Consider the following 17,959-nt stretch of genomic DNA (forward strand, 5'->3'; position numbering starts at 1 on the left):
TACATTTAAAAATTATATGAACAGAATGATTTTTTTCAGTATTTCTCTAGGGAATAACTTTTACTTTAATCTTATATAATAACAGAATTGAATATTTTACAACTTTAATACCATTTCAGTTATGTAAGTAGCATTTTATATAATTGAAATAATTATGTGGGAGGAATTTTGTCAACCCAAATATATTTAACAATTCATGCAGGTTATAGAAGTATAAAGAAGTTTAAATCACAATTCCATGAGAATGTGTAGTGTTCCTTATAATCATATAAGTAGTAAAAGGTTATAAATAATAACCATTTAATGAATATGACATGTTAGTGTGTGTTTAATGAGAAAGGGAACAAGGATGAGAATTTGGATGTCATCAATGTTGGAAATTTAATAAAAGGTTATAGAAACTTAACAGGTTTTTAGAATGAACTACAATATTCACTTTTTAAACTATTAATGCTTCTTTTACCTGTGACTATTTTACAAAACTTGCATGCTATTAACCCCATTAGAGGATGAGATAATTTTGTCATTCACCACTTAAGCGTCACTTCTCCTCTGCAGCCATCTTGCCCACTAATCAGAATTAGATGCTCCCTCCTTTCTGTTCCCAAAATGTATCTGCTGTAGGTGCTCAATAATTTTTAGTTTTCTGTGGATCTATATTTGTAGGTGGAATATAATAGAAACAATATAGATGTTGGAGCCAGGCCATATTTGAATTCCAAATTAACCATTTGCTAGTTGTGTGATCATAGACAAGTGACTTAACATTGTAAGTCTCAGCAAGTTGCACATAACAATTATTACCTTATAGTATTCTTGTGAAGATTAAGAGAAATTACAGCCACATTTCCAGTGGGTAGTATTGGCATATTAAGAAAAGATATTGTTCAGTGGTATTTATGAAACATATGTAATGATTTGAAGATGTTAGACATCAGGATCAATCTGGATACACTATAAATTTTCAATCCTAAGTATGTATACATATAATAAAGAAATGTATAGGGAAAAATAAATGTAGACATGAAAAATAAAGAGAATGAAAAAGAGAAATTACGTATGTTGCCTCCTGGAACATAGTAGGTGATCAGTTAAGGTAATAGAAGCATTACCATCTTTTCCTAGGTCATAAATCAGTTATTTATATCTGTTTTATCACATATTTAATATATCATGCTAAATAGGCTTGTAATAAAAATTGGAAAATGCTAAAATTACAAATGCCATAGAAGTTAATAATATTTTGATAAGTCATCATTAGTATTCACTTTTTCCTTGACTTGGGCTAGAGATGCTGTTTTGACACCAGTGTTTGAGAAAATGCAAACGGTTGTGCAATTTATGATGCTTGCAAAATGTTCTTGATGTTTCTTCTTCACTATTTACAGAGAGAGACTAATGTCCATGCCTGCTTAACTTGGTGAGGAGGAGACATTTGCCCAGACAAAAAGATCTAGTTCTACCTGTTTACAAAGTGTGGCCAAGGTGAAGGGATTGGAGTATTCAGGGGATTAAGAATCTGGCACATGTGGAGTCACCCTGCCCAAACACTTGGTTTCTTACCGTCCCAGTTCATACCTTCTCCATGCTGGCCAGACTAGATTTCCTCCAGTCTCTGAACGTTCCACCATCCCGCCACCATATGAGGTTCCAAATACCAGAACAGCATTCTTCAGATTTTTGGCTTCCATCCTTTGTGAATCTATTCAGTTCCTGTCTTTTCCAGAATTTCTTTCCTGAATCAACTGTCTTTCTCTAATATCCTCATCTGACCCCCTCAGAACAGAAGTAATCTCTTTTAGTCTATATCCCTCTCTTTTAGGGCTGCCAATGAAAATACAAGATGCCCAGTCAAATTTGAATTTAATAAACAGTAAATAATTTTTTAGTATATGTATGTCCCAAATATTGCATGAGACATACATATACTATTTGGTTTTTTATCCAAAATTCAAATTTAAGTAGGTGCCCTATATTTTTATTTGTTAAATTGATATCCCTACTCTCTTATCTTGTATTGAAGCCATTGTATTATGTCACTTGTCTTGTATTACAACATTAGTCACAAGTGTTACCAGACTGTAGGCTCTTTGAGACCATGAATTGTGAAAGAAGGGGAGCACAACTCCATCCTCAGTGTCCATGCAAAAGAAAGTTTTATTCTACTCTTTTCTACAGATCTTTATAGCATACAAGGTAGCTTCCTACGTGACTGTCCACAGGTATCTCAGGGAGGGGTACGTTCTCTCCAAAGTCATGAGGTGTATTTACATATCTTGAGTCTTAAGGGACAATTTCTTTGGGGGCTAGACAGGAAACAGCAGGGGCAGGGGGCAGGAGGCAGGAGACAGGAGCACGGAAGGAGCCCAGCAGGAGCTCAGAGATTATTCCCTCATCTAAATTGCAGTCTGCCTTCAGACATGCAAGGCTTTTGGCCTTTCCCTAGCTCCAGTGTCTGCCTTCAGACATCTGTAGCTTTGGGGAGGCCCTGCTCTATAGTTTGTTAAGCCAGGGAACCTTCCGTGTCTCCACATCTCCCCCCTTTTTGTTATGATTACAATTTGGTGTAGTGACATAAAGCTCCTTCACAGGGATATCATGGGGGATTCGGGAACAGGTGCCACGTCTTCTTAGGCTGGTCCATCCGCACTGGAGTCAGCTTTGGGAGGTATCGTCTTTGTATAGTTGTTACAGCATAATTGGTCCTCTGGGAAGCAGGACAGTGGGCTTCAGGGTCCCACTGGGCTGTTTTGTGACAGATAACCTTTTAAAAATAACTGAAATTATAATTATTAGTATTGTATTGTTGTTTGATGTTATGCACATTAGGAACCAAAAGAAGTTTAGAAGTTTTTAATTTTTATAACATTGTCTAAACATTTTTTCTGCAATTTATAACATACTGCATGAATTTAATTATTTTTTAGTAGTCTATTTTTCTAAGGTGAAAGAATAAGTTCTTTGTAACTGTTAGGAATAAAAAGATATTCTTTGGAGTTTGACTTTGAGAAAGCAAAATGTTAAAAGTTATTAGGTTTGAAACAGTATATATATATTTTTTATTTCGTTAAAGTTAAGGAAAAGACTTAACCTTTTTTCAAAAGTGAGAAGACAGTATTTTTAAACAACCAAGGACATGATAAACTTAACATATGTTGAGTGCAAGAAGTTATTTTGATAAAAGAGACTTTTTGCATCCTATAGATGCAAAAACACTTTTATAACATTTTAAGAAATAGCACCTTAATTTAAGGAAAGCTTTTTCTTAATAAAAACAGCAGGAGACTGTAACATGAGGAGCTTGCAGTATGGTGAGGAATGTTTATATTTTGTGAATTATTAGGCACATACAACATTGAATATTAATTACTGCTTTGAGTGGTGGTGAAAATGTTTAATGCTATTTTGTTTTATAAAACCACCTTTTTTTCTTTAAGTTTTGAGGTTTTATTGTTAAGCAGTGTTATTACTAGTTTTTACCATTTTTTTAACTTTGACCACAGAAATAATTGTTTTCACAAACTTTCTACAGCTTTCTGTATCTATCTTTCAACCTTGACTACAGAAATAAATTTTCCACTCTACAAACCTTCTACAACATTCTGTATTCATCTAAGCTTTATCCCACACTCCTATCCTTCCAGGCTTTATTTTACATTCCTAAACAATCATTTAGGACAAAGCTACTTGCCTTTTTCCCTTAATCAGAAAAACATTCTTTATACTTTCTATACAACATGCTATTACCACCAAAATTAAACTTCTTAAAACGATGCTAAATACTTTAAAACATTCTTTATAAAGAGAGGGAGTTAAAGTTTTCATTATCAGACTCCTTGGTAGAGATATTATTTTATGACACTGGTTTCACAATTTGCACTTTTGCTGATTTTTAAATTGTATTAGTTACTTTTGATGTTCTTTCAGCAACTTTAGTGTTTTGTAAGGACCCTTTTGACTAGGTATTTTTGACTTAGTTTAAAAACTGATAGGCTAGCACATTTACATTATTATTTCTTTTATTTTAATTACTTTGGAAGTCATGATATTAAAGCAGAGGTGGAAGTTCTGCATATATTTTTTAAACTGTAACTTTTCTTTTACCTTACAGATTTCTTTGTCTTTTTTGAGACAGTTTGGTATAGCTAGCCATACCACACATAAAGGCCAATTATTAAGAATAGTTTTTAAGGAAGATGTAACTGGCACATTTTGAGAGTTTCCCATGGCTGAACAACAGCAAAAGAAATTATAAAGACAGAACATAGGAGTAGGGGCTGTTTAAATGTTGCTGTTTTTTTACACAAATGCAAACTGTGCAAACTGCACAAAATTTAAAAGGAGAACTAGAAATCTGGGTTACTGTTAGTGGGGCTCAAACCTACTGAGTTTGCATGCACAAACCTTGTATTAACTTAATTAGCTTTACTGCACAATAGACTAATTGAAATAAAAGAAAGCAAAGTGAACACAAAAAATTACACACTTACCCAGCACAGGGAAAGTTTGAAATGTAAAGCTACCTTAACTCAGATGCATTTGGTGTTTCTATTTGGCAGGCATTTTCATCTGGACTTCCCAGTCCCGGTACTCTAGGAAAAATTTCTGGGCAACTGGTTAAGCATAATGAGGCAAACAAAATTTCTGGCTAATGCTGCCTTGTGAAGACAGCGTTGCAAAACTGGTGCGGCACTTTTAGGGAGGGAAGGCAGCAGTGGTGGCAGTGGCGGCGGCACTGGCGGTGGCCATGAAGGCGGCGGTAAAGGAGAAAGGGGAAGGAGCGAGGCCATGGTCATTTCCCTGCCGCCTTTATCAGCTGGTGGTATGGGAACCGAGTGCTTGGGCGGCGGGAGGCATTTATCAGAGAGAGCGGTGGTTTCTCTTTCAGGGACCTCAGTTTTAGAACTTTTCAGTCTCAGCAATATGAAGAGGGGCCAGGGCAGTGCAAATAAGAGCCCATGTAGTTAATATTTTAGAGGAAACTTTTTGTCCTCGCTCAAAGTGGGACTTTAAATTTCGTCCAATGCGCTCCCACATGTTTAAGTTTAATGTGCCTTCCTCAGGAAACCAGGGGTTATGCTGAACCACCTCATGCAATAAAGAATACAAATTTTCTTCTGAAACAGAAGCTCCACTAGCCTGCAGCAGCCATTGTAAAACTAGAACATACCAGCGCTGGGGAACACTGAGAGACTGACCCATATCGTTGAGTGGCTGAAAACTTCTGACCCACCGCGAGACAACTCACTTGTACTTACTGTGCAGCTTCCAAACGTCGTGGTCAGGATTGGTGAGCCTCACACGAGGCACCAATTGTGAAAGAAGGGGAGCACAACTCCGTCCTCAGTGTCCATGCAAAAGAAAGTTTTATTCTACTCTTGTCTACAGGTCTTTATAGCATACAAGGTAGCTTCCTACGTGACTGTCCGCAGGTATCTCAGGGAGGGGTATGTTCTCTCCAAAGCCATGAGGTGTATTTACATGTCTTGAGTCTTAAGGGACAATTTCTTTGGGGGCTAGACAGGAAACAGCAGGGGCAGGGGGCAGGAGGCAGGAGACAGGAGCACAGAAGGAGCCCAGCAGGAGCTCAGAGATTATTCCTTCATCTAAATTGCAGTCCGCTTTCAGACGTGCAAGGCTTTTGGCCTTTCCCTAGCTCCAGTGTCCGCCTTCAGACATCTGTAGCTTTGGGGAGGCCCTGCTCTATAGTTTGTTAAGCCAGGGGACCTTCCATGTCTCCACAATGAATAGCGTCTAATTCTTTCTGTGTCACCATAATTCACACACGCCCTTCCCCACATTCCACTACTAAGCACCAGCACAGTGTCCATGCATAATTGTTTTCAATAAATGTTGTCAGGAGAGCAGAGATAGGATCTTCATTAATTCTTTTATTCCTCTTTTCACTTAGCAAAAATTCAACTCCCTACGAGGTGCCCAAGTGTTGAGGTAGGTGCATGGACAAGGCACAGCCATTGCCATCGAGGAGCTCCAGCTCATTCTGGAAAACAGGCATGTCAGAAAGCAATGCTACCTCTGTGGGATAAATTCTAAATCGGATGAGTTGAGAACCCATAGGATAGTCACCAAACTCATCTTCAGAGGTCAAAGAAGTCTTTTAGGAGGAAATAACATCTTGACTGAGATCTAAATGATTAATAGGAGTTAGCCAGATGACAGCAGGGAGAGAGAACATTCCAGGCAACAAGAACAGCATGAATAAGAGCTGAAAGTAAGAGAGAGCATGACATTCTTACTTAGCATTATGAATAGTTATGACCAGCCAGAGTATAGAATCCCAGGAGGGGAGCAGTGGTAAGATCAGAGCAGTGATCAAGGGCCAGAAAGTGCAATACCTCGTCCATCTCCATTTTCCCAAGATCTGCCATGGTGCTTGCCACATAGTCAGAGTTCAAGAAATGTTTAATTGATAAATAAACTTTTTTGTTTAGTTCAAGATTGTTTGATCCAATGATGCTGCTGTCTTTGGGTGCCATCAGCTTTTTTTTAATAGTTTTTTTTTCCCTCAAAGAGTTAAGTGATAACAGCTGTTTTCTCTCTAACTACATCAGCCTTCTCTGACCTCTGAGCTGGCTTTTTTCCTCCTCTATATCGTCTGAGTATCTTCTTAAGACTGCAGAGCAGAATGTGACCTGTTGTCTCAGTGAGCTTTGCCTCTCTCCCATTCAGTACTACTTCCTCTATTCCATCGAAGAGCCATTTTTTTTTTACCCTCTGACAACTCCTTCCAACTCTTAGTGCTCCCCTGAGACTGATGGTTGTCACCAGAGCTACTTTCTGATTAACTTTCAGTGACTTCACTCACTCTTCATGCGGTAATTCCTCTATGATCAAGTCATATTCTATACAGTAGTGATGATGATAATTGTAGGATTCCAACCCTAAAAGAGCAAACACAAGGAAAAAAAAGCCAAGGAAGGAAGTCACTAGTAAAACTCATTGAATAAAGCTGCTTCTGAATCAATGTCCTTTGGATTAACCGTATGTTTTTCAGTCATCTTTGCAGGACAAAGTAAGCAATCAGTAAACTGTTGATGTAAGAATTTACCATTTTTCTAGCTGAATCTTTATTTATAGACAGGTGATAGACTTGAACAAATGGTCAACTATTGGTAGCTTTCTGCACCAAATGTGAAGGCAGGAATTTTAAGTTATATACAGTATGTGAAGACAGACTATCATGGGAAATAAGGCAATCAGAAGCCACTTTAGAATATATAATTTGCCTTATAAATACACTATGATCCAGGTATATCACATCTCCCTGGTTAAATAATTCTCTATACACCTGTGATGGTTAATTTCTTGTGTCAACTTGGCTAGGTTATGGTGTCCAGTTGTTTGGCCAAACAAGCACTGGCCCAATTGTTACTGTGAGGGTATTTCATGGATTTAAATCATTAGTCAGTTGATTGCACCAATGGCTGATTACATCGACAGTCAACAAAAGAGATTGCCTTCAGCAATGAGACAAGTCTCATCTAATCAGCTGAAGGCCTTCCACAGAGAACTGATGATTTCAGCAGTCAAAAAGAAGAATTTCTATCTCCACTTCAGCCAGCCAGCTTCTCCTGGGGAATTCATCAAAACCTTCATCCGAGTTCCCAACTTGAAGCCCGGAATTTGGACTTACCAATCTCTACGGCTGCATGAAATAATTCCTGTAATAAATCTCATAATATTTACAGATACATCCTGTTGGTTCTATTTGTCTGGAGACCCCAGACAAATATAGCAACCTATGTGGATGACTTAAATTCTTACAGATCGTTTTTCTATGTTGGATGTCAAGGGCCTTTGAAGAATATTCTTAATTTATTTGATAGTAGTCATTCCCATACAAATAGTTACACAGATGTTCACCATATTTATATACAGTACTAAGAAGCTTATCTAAGATACTGAGTTGTGCCAAAGAGAGTCAGAAGACAGAAAAAATGGCTATGAGCTCTGATATTTCAGGAAAAAAAAATAGGGAAAAACCAAGTTAAAGCCAATTAATTCTTTCTTATCAGACCCTCTCATGTCCCATAGTGCTGTGCAGAAATAATGATTTTGGTTGAAACAAAAGAGTTAATGACTTGAAGGGTGTGAGAGGGGTTTAGATGAGATATTTTTGAGGACTTCCAAGACATCATTGTGCTAAATGATAATGCTAAGCCGAGCTGGCTTCATGGTTGCGCAGGATTCCAACTCAGAAGGACCCTAAACTATGTTTAATACTCTACAGTCACTGTCTTGAGATTCGTAATAATTTTTTAACAAGACACCCCAAATTTTCATTTTTCTGTGGGCCCTGAAAATTATGTAGTTGTTCATGATGCTAAGTAAAACTTGTATTAAGTAATCAGTTGATTAAGTAATCAATTAAAAGCTAAAGATAAAAGTCTGCAGAACTTTCTGCCCAATGATTAGTCTGATGACCTAATACTGGAATCCAAGAAAGAACCGTAGACTATATGGGAGCCCTCATTCTCATTCTCTCCCACGGATGGAAGAAAACAAGAAAGGAATGATTTTGAGAGATAACCATTAGGAGCTAGGTGCAGTTTGTCTTTGTGGGGATTTTAAGAAAAGAGAAAACTTCTTATTGGTGATTTTTACAGGAACTGGATAATTGCTTATACAATAAAGGACTAGACCTCTTATAAAATGGTGACTCTTCCCCTCACCAACGAAGTGGTTTCAAAATCTCCAGTCCGGGAACCAAACAAGGTAATTTGGCACCATTGTCAGAACATCCCTTTGTCATCCTTCACCCTTGACAAACTTGACCTGGTGTAAGAAAAAGGAAATGGTGGAGTTTATTACTATACAAAAATCATCATCCTTACTTCCTTTTCAGGCATTAAGGCAGACCAAATATCCTTAAGCCATTCTGCTACAAATACATAAAACTGCTACATACAATATTTTTAAAGTCTTTTTATTATAAGGTTGACTAACAAGAAAACAAGGAAAATCCTCTGGGGATGAAGCACAAGTAGGAACACAGATCCATGAGGACTGAAACCCACCAAAGCCATCTACCAACTGCAGTGACCTGGAGTAGTGAATCTCAAACTTCATTATGCATGAGAATTACCTGAAGATCATAGTCAAACAGATTCCTGGGTCCCTATCCCATAGACACTGATTCAATAAGTCAGAGTGGAGCCCATGAATTGGCATTTCTAATGAGCTCCTTGGTGATGATAAAGCTGTTGGCCCAAAGGCCACACTTTGGACAGAACCAGACAAGGGCTTAAACTAAATGCCATGCCTAGGGGACTGGAGACAGTGGTAGGCCCACTGAGAACATGAATTCAGATTAGTCCCTTGAAGGAATGCATTCCTGGTAAGCATGAATGAATGAGTGAATGAATAAATAAATAAATAAATAAATAAATAATAAAATAAAGAAAAAAAAGAAAAGCAGTCTCACAAAAGCTAACAGCAAGGAAATTTATTTATTCCAGCACTGACTCTGAGTAGAGAAGAAAAACAAAAATCTCACTTGAGAATTCTCACTGGCTTCATGATCCCCAAACTCCCATACGGTTTAGATTAGCAACAAAGGTATCCAGGAATAAACCCAACAAACAGTGTACAGATTCTTTAGAGAGAATATTTGAAAACTTTACTAAAAGATATTAATAAAGCCTTAAATAGAGAGATAAATGTTTCTTTGCTGAAACGATATCATGTATAGATAGATCTGAATATATTGATATAAGTATTGTAGCCACTTATTTAATTGTAGCCACAGATTTAATTCCAAACAAAATCCAACATGGTGTTCTATTGACCATGACAGTATCATTTTAGATACTCACTTAGAAGAGTAAAGTTCAAAGAATAGTTAAGGGCATACTAGAAAGCCATAATAATAAGACAGTGTGGTATTGGCCTAGGGAGAGATGTATTAATCAATGCTGTAAAACAGAGGGCCTAAAAACAAACTATAAATTGAAAAAGTAGCAAAACTAAACAATATATTATTCCGAGAAGTGTGCACATATGGTAAACTATAAAGAAAAGCAAAGGAGTGATAAATACAAAATAGCAGATACCTCTGGAAGGAAGGTAGGTGAGACACAAAGAGATTGCTCAAAGGTATTGAAGGAGGAGTACATGAGTGTTCATTTTTTTAATTGTATATTACATATGTGTCTGTAACATATTCATTCTATTGGGTGCTTTAAATATTTCAGAATAAAATTGTTTTTAAAAATGCTGAGCAAAATAAGCCAGGCACAAAAAGAGAAATATTATATGCTACCACTAATGTTAATATTGAAAAATGTAAAATAAATGGTTTATAATGTTGAATGTAGGGGACCCTACATTGTAAGGGTAAATTTAATGTTCTGGGAATGCCCAGGAATGACTATGGTTTGTTAATTTCTGGTGGATATGGTAGGAACAAGTTCACAGAAATGTTGCTATATTAGGTTATTTTCTTGGGGTAGAGTAGGAACATGTTGGAAGTAAAGTAGTTATTTTAGGTTAGTTGTCTTTTTCTTATTCCCTTGTTTTGGTTTGTTTGAAATGCTTTTTTATTGTATGGTTTTTTTTTTTTTTTTTTTAGGTTTTTTTTTGTGTGTGTGTGTGAGATACAGTTAATAGTTAATCTAAAAAAAAAAAAAAAATGAAAAAAATGTGGACAGCCCCCCTGAGGAGCTGGGGGAGAATGCAAGGGTGTTGGGCTTCTCCACCTTGATGGTTGCTGATGTGTTCACAGACATTGAGGACTGGTGGTTTGATGGGCCGAGCACTCTATCATGGGACTTGCCCTTGGAAGACTGTTACTGCAAAGGAGAGGCTAGGCCTGCTTATAATTGTGCCTAAGTGTCTCCTCCTGAATGCCTCTTTGTTGCTCAGATGTGGCCCTCTCTCTCTAGCTAAGCCAACTTGGCGGGTGAAATCACTGCCCTCCCCACTACGTGGGATCTGACACCCAGGGGCGTGAATCTCCCTGGCAACATGACTCTCGGGGAGGAATGTAGACCCAGCATCTTGGGATGGAGAACATCTTCTTGACCAAAAGGAGGATGTGAAATGAAATGAAATAAGTTTCAGTGGCTGAGAGATTACAAAAGGAGCTGAGAGGTCACTCTGGTGGGCACTCTTATGCACAATATAGACAACCCTTTTTAGGTTCTAATGAATTGTATAGCTAGCAGTAAATACCTGAAACTATCCAACTACAACCCTGAACCCGTGAGTCTTGAAGACGATTGTATAACAGTGTAGCTATGAGGTGACAATGTGATTGGAAGCCATGTGGGATCACATTCCCCTTTGTCCAGTGTACCAGTGTATGGATGGATGAATAGAAAAAAGGGGGCAAAAAAAAAACTAAAGGAAGAATGAAGTGGGGGACAATTTGGGTCTTCTGTTTTTACTCTTTTTTTTTTTATTCTTGCTTTCACTTTTTCTGGTACAAGGAAAATGTTAAAAAAATTGATCTGGGTGATGAATGAAACAACTATATGATGGGTAATGTGATCAGTGGATTATATACTTTGGATGATTGTATGGTATGTAAATCAATATTAATTAAAAAAAAAAGTCAAACCAAAAAAAAAAAAATCAGCTAGACATTTCTCTAAAAGATGCTCTAAAATATGCCTTGATGCTGTGAAATTTATTTCCACATTTTACACACACACAAACACAAATATGCATCACTGGACAATGTGACAGAGTTTTTTATTTGTAGAAATAGTTGTATTTAAAACACTCTGGATAAGTGTTAAAAAATGAAGCAGTCTGGATATGATTAATATCTCCTAAACTTTCATCTGGTGGGATAGAAAAAGATATTGCTACTAATTTGATGAATGAAGAGCCTGAATTCCTGTAATGGCTGTATTCTTGATCAACTCCCAAAATAAAAGCCCTCACCAACATCACTGCTGACCCACAACCACCCTGAAGTGTTTGAGATCCCCTTATGCGGCCACGTCTCCTATTGGCACTCCCCTCCTACATACTTCAACCCATATCCCCTCTCTCTTTCCTCTGTGCTAAGTTCCATGAAAGCATCTTGTGGCAGCTTCTGGGAGAGCCAGCCCACTCTGTTGCCCCACTCCTCTTCTTTGTCTCTTCCCTCACTTCTCTGGAACTTGGAGCCACCATCCTGGACCATGAGAATGAAGAGTATACCTCAATATTGGAAGAGAAATCTGAGGCCCTCCAGATTTCATAAAGCAGAGCCTATGTATCAGCCCAGGACTGCTCAGCCCTTTGACATAGAGATGTCAGAATCCAGTTTCTTCAAGCCATTGCTATTTGGGGAGTTTTCTGCTCCTTGCAGCTGATTCTAATCCTAATTGATACACCTCCCTTTCTCTCCCCTTGCATGCTGCCAATTAGATTTACGGATCCGGCAACAAATTAGCTCAAATACCAATGACTACAAAGAGAGCTGCATTAACTCACCAGCTCTATAGTGAGGGTAACAGTGACAAACTTTGTACAGCCCCTAATATTTTGCACAGCCTTTCACAACATTACTTCATTGTTTCTAAAAATAACCTTGTGAAGCAGAGAAAGCTGATGGTTTTATCCTCATTTTTCTCTCTGAATAATCTAGAATCATCACTGCTTGGATGATAATTTGGTTTTAATTGATTCCTCATATTAAGCTAAGTAAAACTATTCAGTATCAAGTGGACAATCTACAATCATATTAAATATAATGCTATCACTTTGCAAACATTCGTGGGGAGCTTTATAAATGCAAATCTTTATAAATGCAAATTAAGCCTTGAAGCAAGATTATGAGACAAAAATAAAATTCTATTTTAACATGATGGACACTAAAATGACTGTTAAATTTAAGCTGCATTTAAATGGAAACTTATGGTCACAGTGGAACAAAGGGATATTAGGGGCCTGTTTGTTGTGGTGGTTTTTAAATAAAATAAGGAAACACTATTATTGGTATCACAGTGCATGTTTGCATTAAATGCCAGGAGAAATCTTTAAACTGAGGGACCCCTTCAACTCTTTTTGGTCCAGTGTTTCTGTAATTTATTTGACCATGAGACACTGTTTTCTTTCTTTTCTTTTTATAAATACTTATTAACATTTCAAACACCAGTGTTGAAAGGTGATGGTTTTGGGAACGTTATACCATATTCTGCTTCTACTTCCAGAGCACTTTCTTCCCACTGAGCACACTGAGGTAGAGGCCAGGGCAGGTCGTGGGAGGTTTATACTGAGACATTTGCAAAGCCTTCTCCCACACCATCTCCCTGATTAGAATTGCCACATTTAGCAAATAAAAAACACAGGGTGCCCAGTTAAAATTGAATTTAAGATAAACAACTTTTTTTTAGTGGATGTACCATACAGGGTTAGGACTTTTATTTAAAAAGTATCTGCTATACATCTGTCATCTGATATTCAATTTTAACTGGGTATCTTATATTTTATCTGGCAAGTCTGTACCTGATTCATCTCCAGGGAAGATGAGTTCCTGGTCCTCCTTGTTCAGGTTTCTAGACATTTAATGGGGCTTTACTACTAGGCAAAAATCCCTGGATTAAAAACACAAGCCTGGTCATCTGGCAATCTTTATTAGCTTCTGAAGCATGCCTGTCTCTTTTGCTGGTTGGTGGTCTGTCCTGGAACCTCTTCATTTGTTCCTCCAGATCCACTCTCCATCCTTCTCCACCTGTTCTGTGTTCTGGGACACCAGCCTCCATGGACTGCACCAACCAGGCTCCCTTGCTCTGTGGCTTCCAGTTGGCTTTGGCCAAGCATTAAGAAGATACAAGGACAGAAGGACAGAAAGATTGGGCTATTTATTTATTTTCCTAGCTTCTCCCTGCCAGGCCCCGGGTAGGGCTGTGGTTGTACCCCCCACCAAAGGACAGCTCTTTTGGAGAACCATGGGGGAAGCCTCTCATACCACCACAACCCATGCCAGGTTTGGTAACTGCTCCCTCCAACCCATCCCTTTCCCCGCTTATCCTTGAAGGCCTAAGGGAAGCTTTTCTGAGGTGGCTATTCCCAAAATGCTTAGCTTTCTTTGATTTCCTGTAACTCTGGCCCAGCTTTGTCCCTTCATTAAGTGCTCCTTAACTCCCCGTGTTTGAGTTCTCTTTTTCCTACCAGCATCTAGATTAAAAGAAGTTAGACTGAGATTTAGGGGAAATGGAGAGTCTGTACCTGCATCTTAATCCTAACTCGCAAACTCAAACGCAGCTTTGCCAGACAGCCCACTTTGGAGGGTTTCAACAACTGGCCACCGAAAAAGAGGGTACATTGTTGCCATTTCTGGATCAGCTAGCTAAATGTCAATAAAGCCAGTCACTAAGTTCAATATTATTATTACCACTGCTATTATGATTAGCCCCCTAAATATCTGCATTTAACATTGAAATCATTGTGTAACAAGTTGGGGGGAAAGGAAAGGTTTGGGTGCATTCAATGCCCTCAACACTCATCACTCTCTACATTACCAAAAAGGAGAAAGTACAACCAAATAGAGATTTGCATGCAGTCCATGGTGAGTCTGTAAGGAGTCTTGAGTCTTGTTTCTTGCTTGGGATCTGAGATCTGACCACTGCGATCACGCTGTTAGTTTCCAGAAATCCCCAAATCTCAAAGAATTGATTGGCAAACCAAATTTCTCAGATACTTGGGGCTAGAAACAATCACAATTGAAATGAAAAACAAAACAAAACTAAAACAAACCAACGAAAACCCACGGCCAATTTGTTGCTTTTCTCCAGCTATTTTTAAGCAGTCAATTTACCATCGTATCTATGGCATTTTGGAGGATGCAGGGCTTGTGAGTCATATCCTTATTTACAGGAATGTTGGGGGAAAAGCAGCTTGTTCAGCACTTACTCTGTTTATGAGAAGTGGATCATATGAGAAGTGAGCAGGCGATTAAGAAGCTAGGGGGAAAGCTGTTTCATATATCATCTTACCTGGTCCCATTATCTCTTTTTATCTTTTCCTTTTCAGGACTCAGACCTGAGAAAACAGCCACTGCCCAAACATGTTCAGCGACAGATAGAGTGCAGCAGTTTGCAAATGCAAATTCTTCTTCTCTTAGCTGTTAAAAAACTTGGTTCCTCCTTTATACACTGACTCAGTCCTACTCAGAATGCTTGTCCTAACTCCTGCATCCAAAAGCAGCCAATAAATGGTTTTCAAAACTCCTTAGGTAGAAACCTTGTTTTCCAGTTTTGTGTGACTGGCTCAGGTTACCACTTTATGGTTGTTATCATAACTTCAATAACCTACACACTTAAAAACTGCCCCTTTATCCTTCTGCCCTCAAAGGAGCCTGAGAAATGTCCCCATAAAAGGGCTGAATACGGGCATTTTCAAATTTCCAACAGTGAAATGAAATGGGTATCAGTTTAACACTATAGCTTCAAACTCCCCTGGATAGAATATATTTTTCTTTCAGGGAGAAATGAAAGAACATATTCCCAGTTAATGAAAACATAGAATGTTAAAGCTGGAAAGGTATTCAGAGAATTTGGAGTTTTGTTCTGTCAGCTTCATGGGTTAAAATCAGATTTTGTATACTGAGCTTTCTATGTTCATGTTTCACATGATTTTGTATGTTCCCATTTTGATTTTTATCACTCTTTAAAAATAACCAAGACAGGTAAAAAAAATTGTTTTAAGAGTGTCCTTTTTTCAGTTACCTTATTTGAAGTTACTTAGAGTGCGCACTAGGGTTATCTGTAGTGTACACATTTCACTTGGAAAACCATTTTAATGAATATTTTTCTCCTGAGAGAATCAGTAAACCCTCAGCAATCTCAAGTGGTCTGGTGGCATAAAAGGCAGCCTGAGTCAGCCTCTGTTGTCTCCATTAACATCTTTAATTTAGTGACACGAATAATCTTCCTTTTCATGAAAACTGCTACAGTCCACCTGTTCTCTAATGCTTACCTCATGTTGCAAAGTCGTCAAGCCCAGAGCTCATGTTCTGGCCGCAAACATAAGCTGCCAGCCTTCTGCCTTAGGCTTTCTCTTCTTTGCCATGTTCACTGTCACTTTGGTGACACTATCCATTCTCCTGACTTATAATGTCACAGCCATTCAAATGACTTCCAAAGCAGACAATGCTACCTGTAAAGTAGTCTAGATTTATCTACCAATTTACAGGAAATACAGGGGACAGAGGAACATGTTAAATAACATCAGGGCAACAGAAAATCTGGGATGTGGGAAATTCTATAAGACAATGTAGAACCGTCTTAAAAGATTTCTTTAAAAAAGTTGCAGAGTAAAGAGCAGCGGAGCCATCAACAAAATGTGACATGTCTGTACAATAGAATATTATTCGGTCGTATAGAGGAATGAAGTACTGATAGATTCTACAGCACAGGTAAACCTTGAAAACATTATGCTAAGTAAAAGAAGCCAGACACAAAAGCCACATATATTTATATGTACATATATAAAGACTATGAAACATAAAATTGGAATATTTTAACACTAAATACATGATGATATCGAGAACTTATTATGAGGTGTGTTTCGTTCTTGGTGTGATAATGCTATTGTAGCAATGTTTAAAGAAAGGTCCTTAGCTTTTATAAGAAATTATATTTCTATAGCTGCAATAATATTCTGTGATTTGTAATCTTGTTGTGTGAGGGGCAGGAGTCTCTGGGGTACAGATGAAACCAGGTTGGCCATGAGTTGAGAGTTGGAGAAGTTGGATGATAAGTCTATCTGGTTCATCCTACTATTCTCTCTATTTTTGTAAATGTTTGAAGTTTTCCATAACAAAAAGTTTCAAAAATGGCTTCCAAGTCCATATCTTCATTATCATTCATCCCTAAACTTGCTTCTTCTCCTGACTTCCCTTTTTCTTCTTTTTGCATAATCATCTTTCCAGTCATGGGCTTGATGTCTTGGGGTTATCATCAGGCAGAATAGTCTTTTCAAAATGCAATCTGATCATCTTAACCTGGTGCTTACAGTGACTTCCCGTCACTGTTGGGATGAAGGCCCAAATTTCCAAAATGACCTTCTAGTTCCTGCCTTCTACTACAAACTCATCTTGCACCACATTCTCCCTATCACTTCATGCTCAGCCACACTGTCCTTCTTTCAAGTATTTTAACATTCCACAGGGACTTTGCACGTCTTCACTCTATCTAGATCTTCTTCCTCCACCTTCCCTCTTTGCCTCTTTAGCTCATACTCATCCATCAGATCTTAGCTCAGCAGTCACTACCCTAAGGAAACATTCACAGACTCCTCATCTCAGATTTCTTTTTCAAATTCATAAACTGTGTTTCTTTTCCTTTTGGCACTTACTTAGTTTTTTGGTGTATTTTTTTTTTTTTTTTTTTTTTTTATCTATTGCCACATAAGGAATTACCCCAAAACTTGTTGGCTTCTGTTCTGGTTTGCTAAGGCTGCCATTATGCAAAACACCAGAAATGGACTGGCTTTTAAAAAGGGGGGTTATGTGGTTACAAGTTTACAGTCCTAAACCATAAAAGTGTCCAAACTAAGATATCAACAAAATGATACATTCACTGAAGGATGACTGATGGCATCTGGAAAACCTCTGTTAGCTGGGAAGGCACGTGGCTGGCGTCTGCTGATCCCGGGTTGTGTTTCAGCTCCTCTCTTAGCTCCTGTGCATTCTTGGTTCTTTCTCCCAGGACATTTCTCTCTAAGTGCCTGGAGGTCCTGTCTTAGCATATCCCAAGACAATCTCTGGGCTTCATCTCTTAGCTTAACATCTCCAAATGTTCTTCTGTCTGCATCTCTAAGTGTCTCTAAGTGTCAGCGTCAGGGCCTGTGTGACTCTTTTTAAAGGGGCTCCAGTAAACTAATCAAGATCCATGCCAAATGGGTGGGGCCACACCTCCGTGGAGATAATTCAGTCAGAGTTGTCACCCACAGTTGGGTGAGTCACATCTCCATGAAAACAATCTAATCCAAATATCCCACA

General features: G+C 38.2%; 1 protein-coding gene across 2 annotated transcripts in view; it reads left to right on the plus strand.

The window, feature by feature from the left end:
* LOC119531473 overlaps positions 1-17,959 on the plus strand; it is a 165,150-nt gene that overhangs the window by 146,505 nt on the left and 686 nt on the right. The window contains exon 3 of one of the 2 annotated variants that reach the window (XM_037832780.1): positions 14,989-15,010. The exons of the other annotated variant lie outside the window; for it this stretch is intronic. The gene's annotated coding sequence lies outside the window, so the exon portion shown is untranslated. Of the gene's footprint in view, positions 1-14,988; positions 15,011-17,959 lie in introns of those variants that run through there. 2 annotated transcript variants of the gene reach the window in all.

This window comes from Choloepus didactylus, chromosome 1, assembly GCF_015220235.1.
Source record: "Choloepus didactylus isolate mChoDid1 chromosome 1, mChoDid1.pri, whole genome shotgun sequence".
Classification (NCBI taxonomy): domain Eukaryota; kingdom Metazoa; phylum Chordata; class Mammalia; order Pilosa; family Megalonychidae; genus Choloepus; species Choloepus didactylus.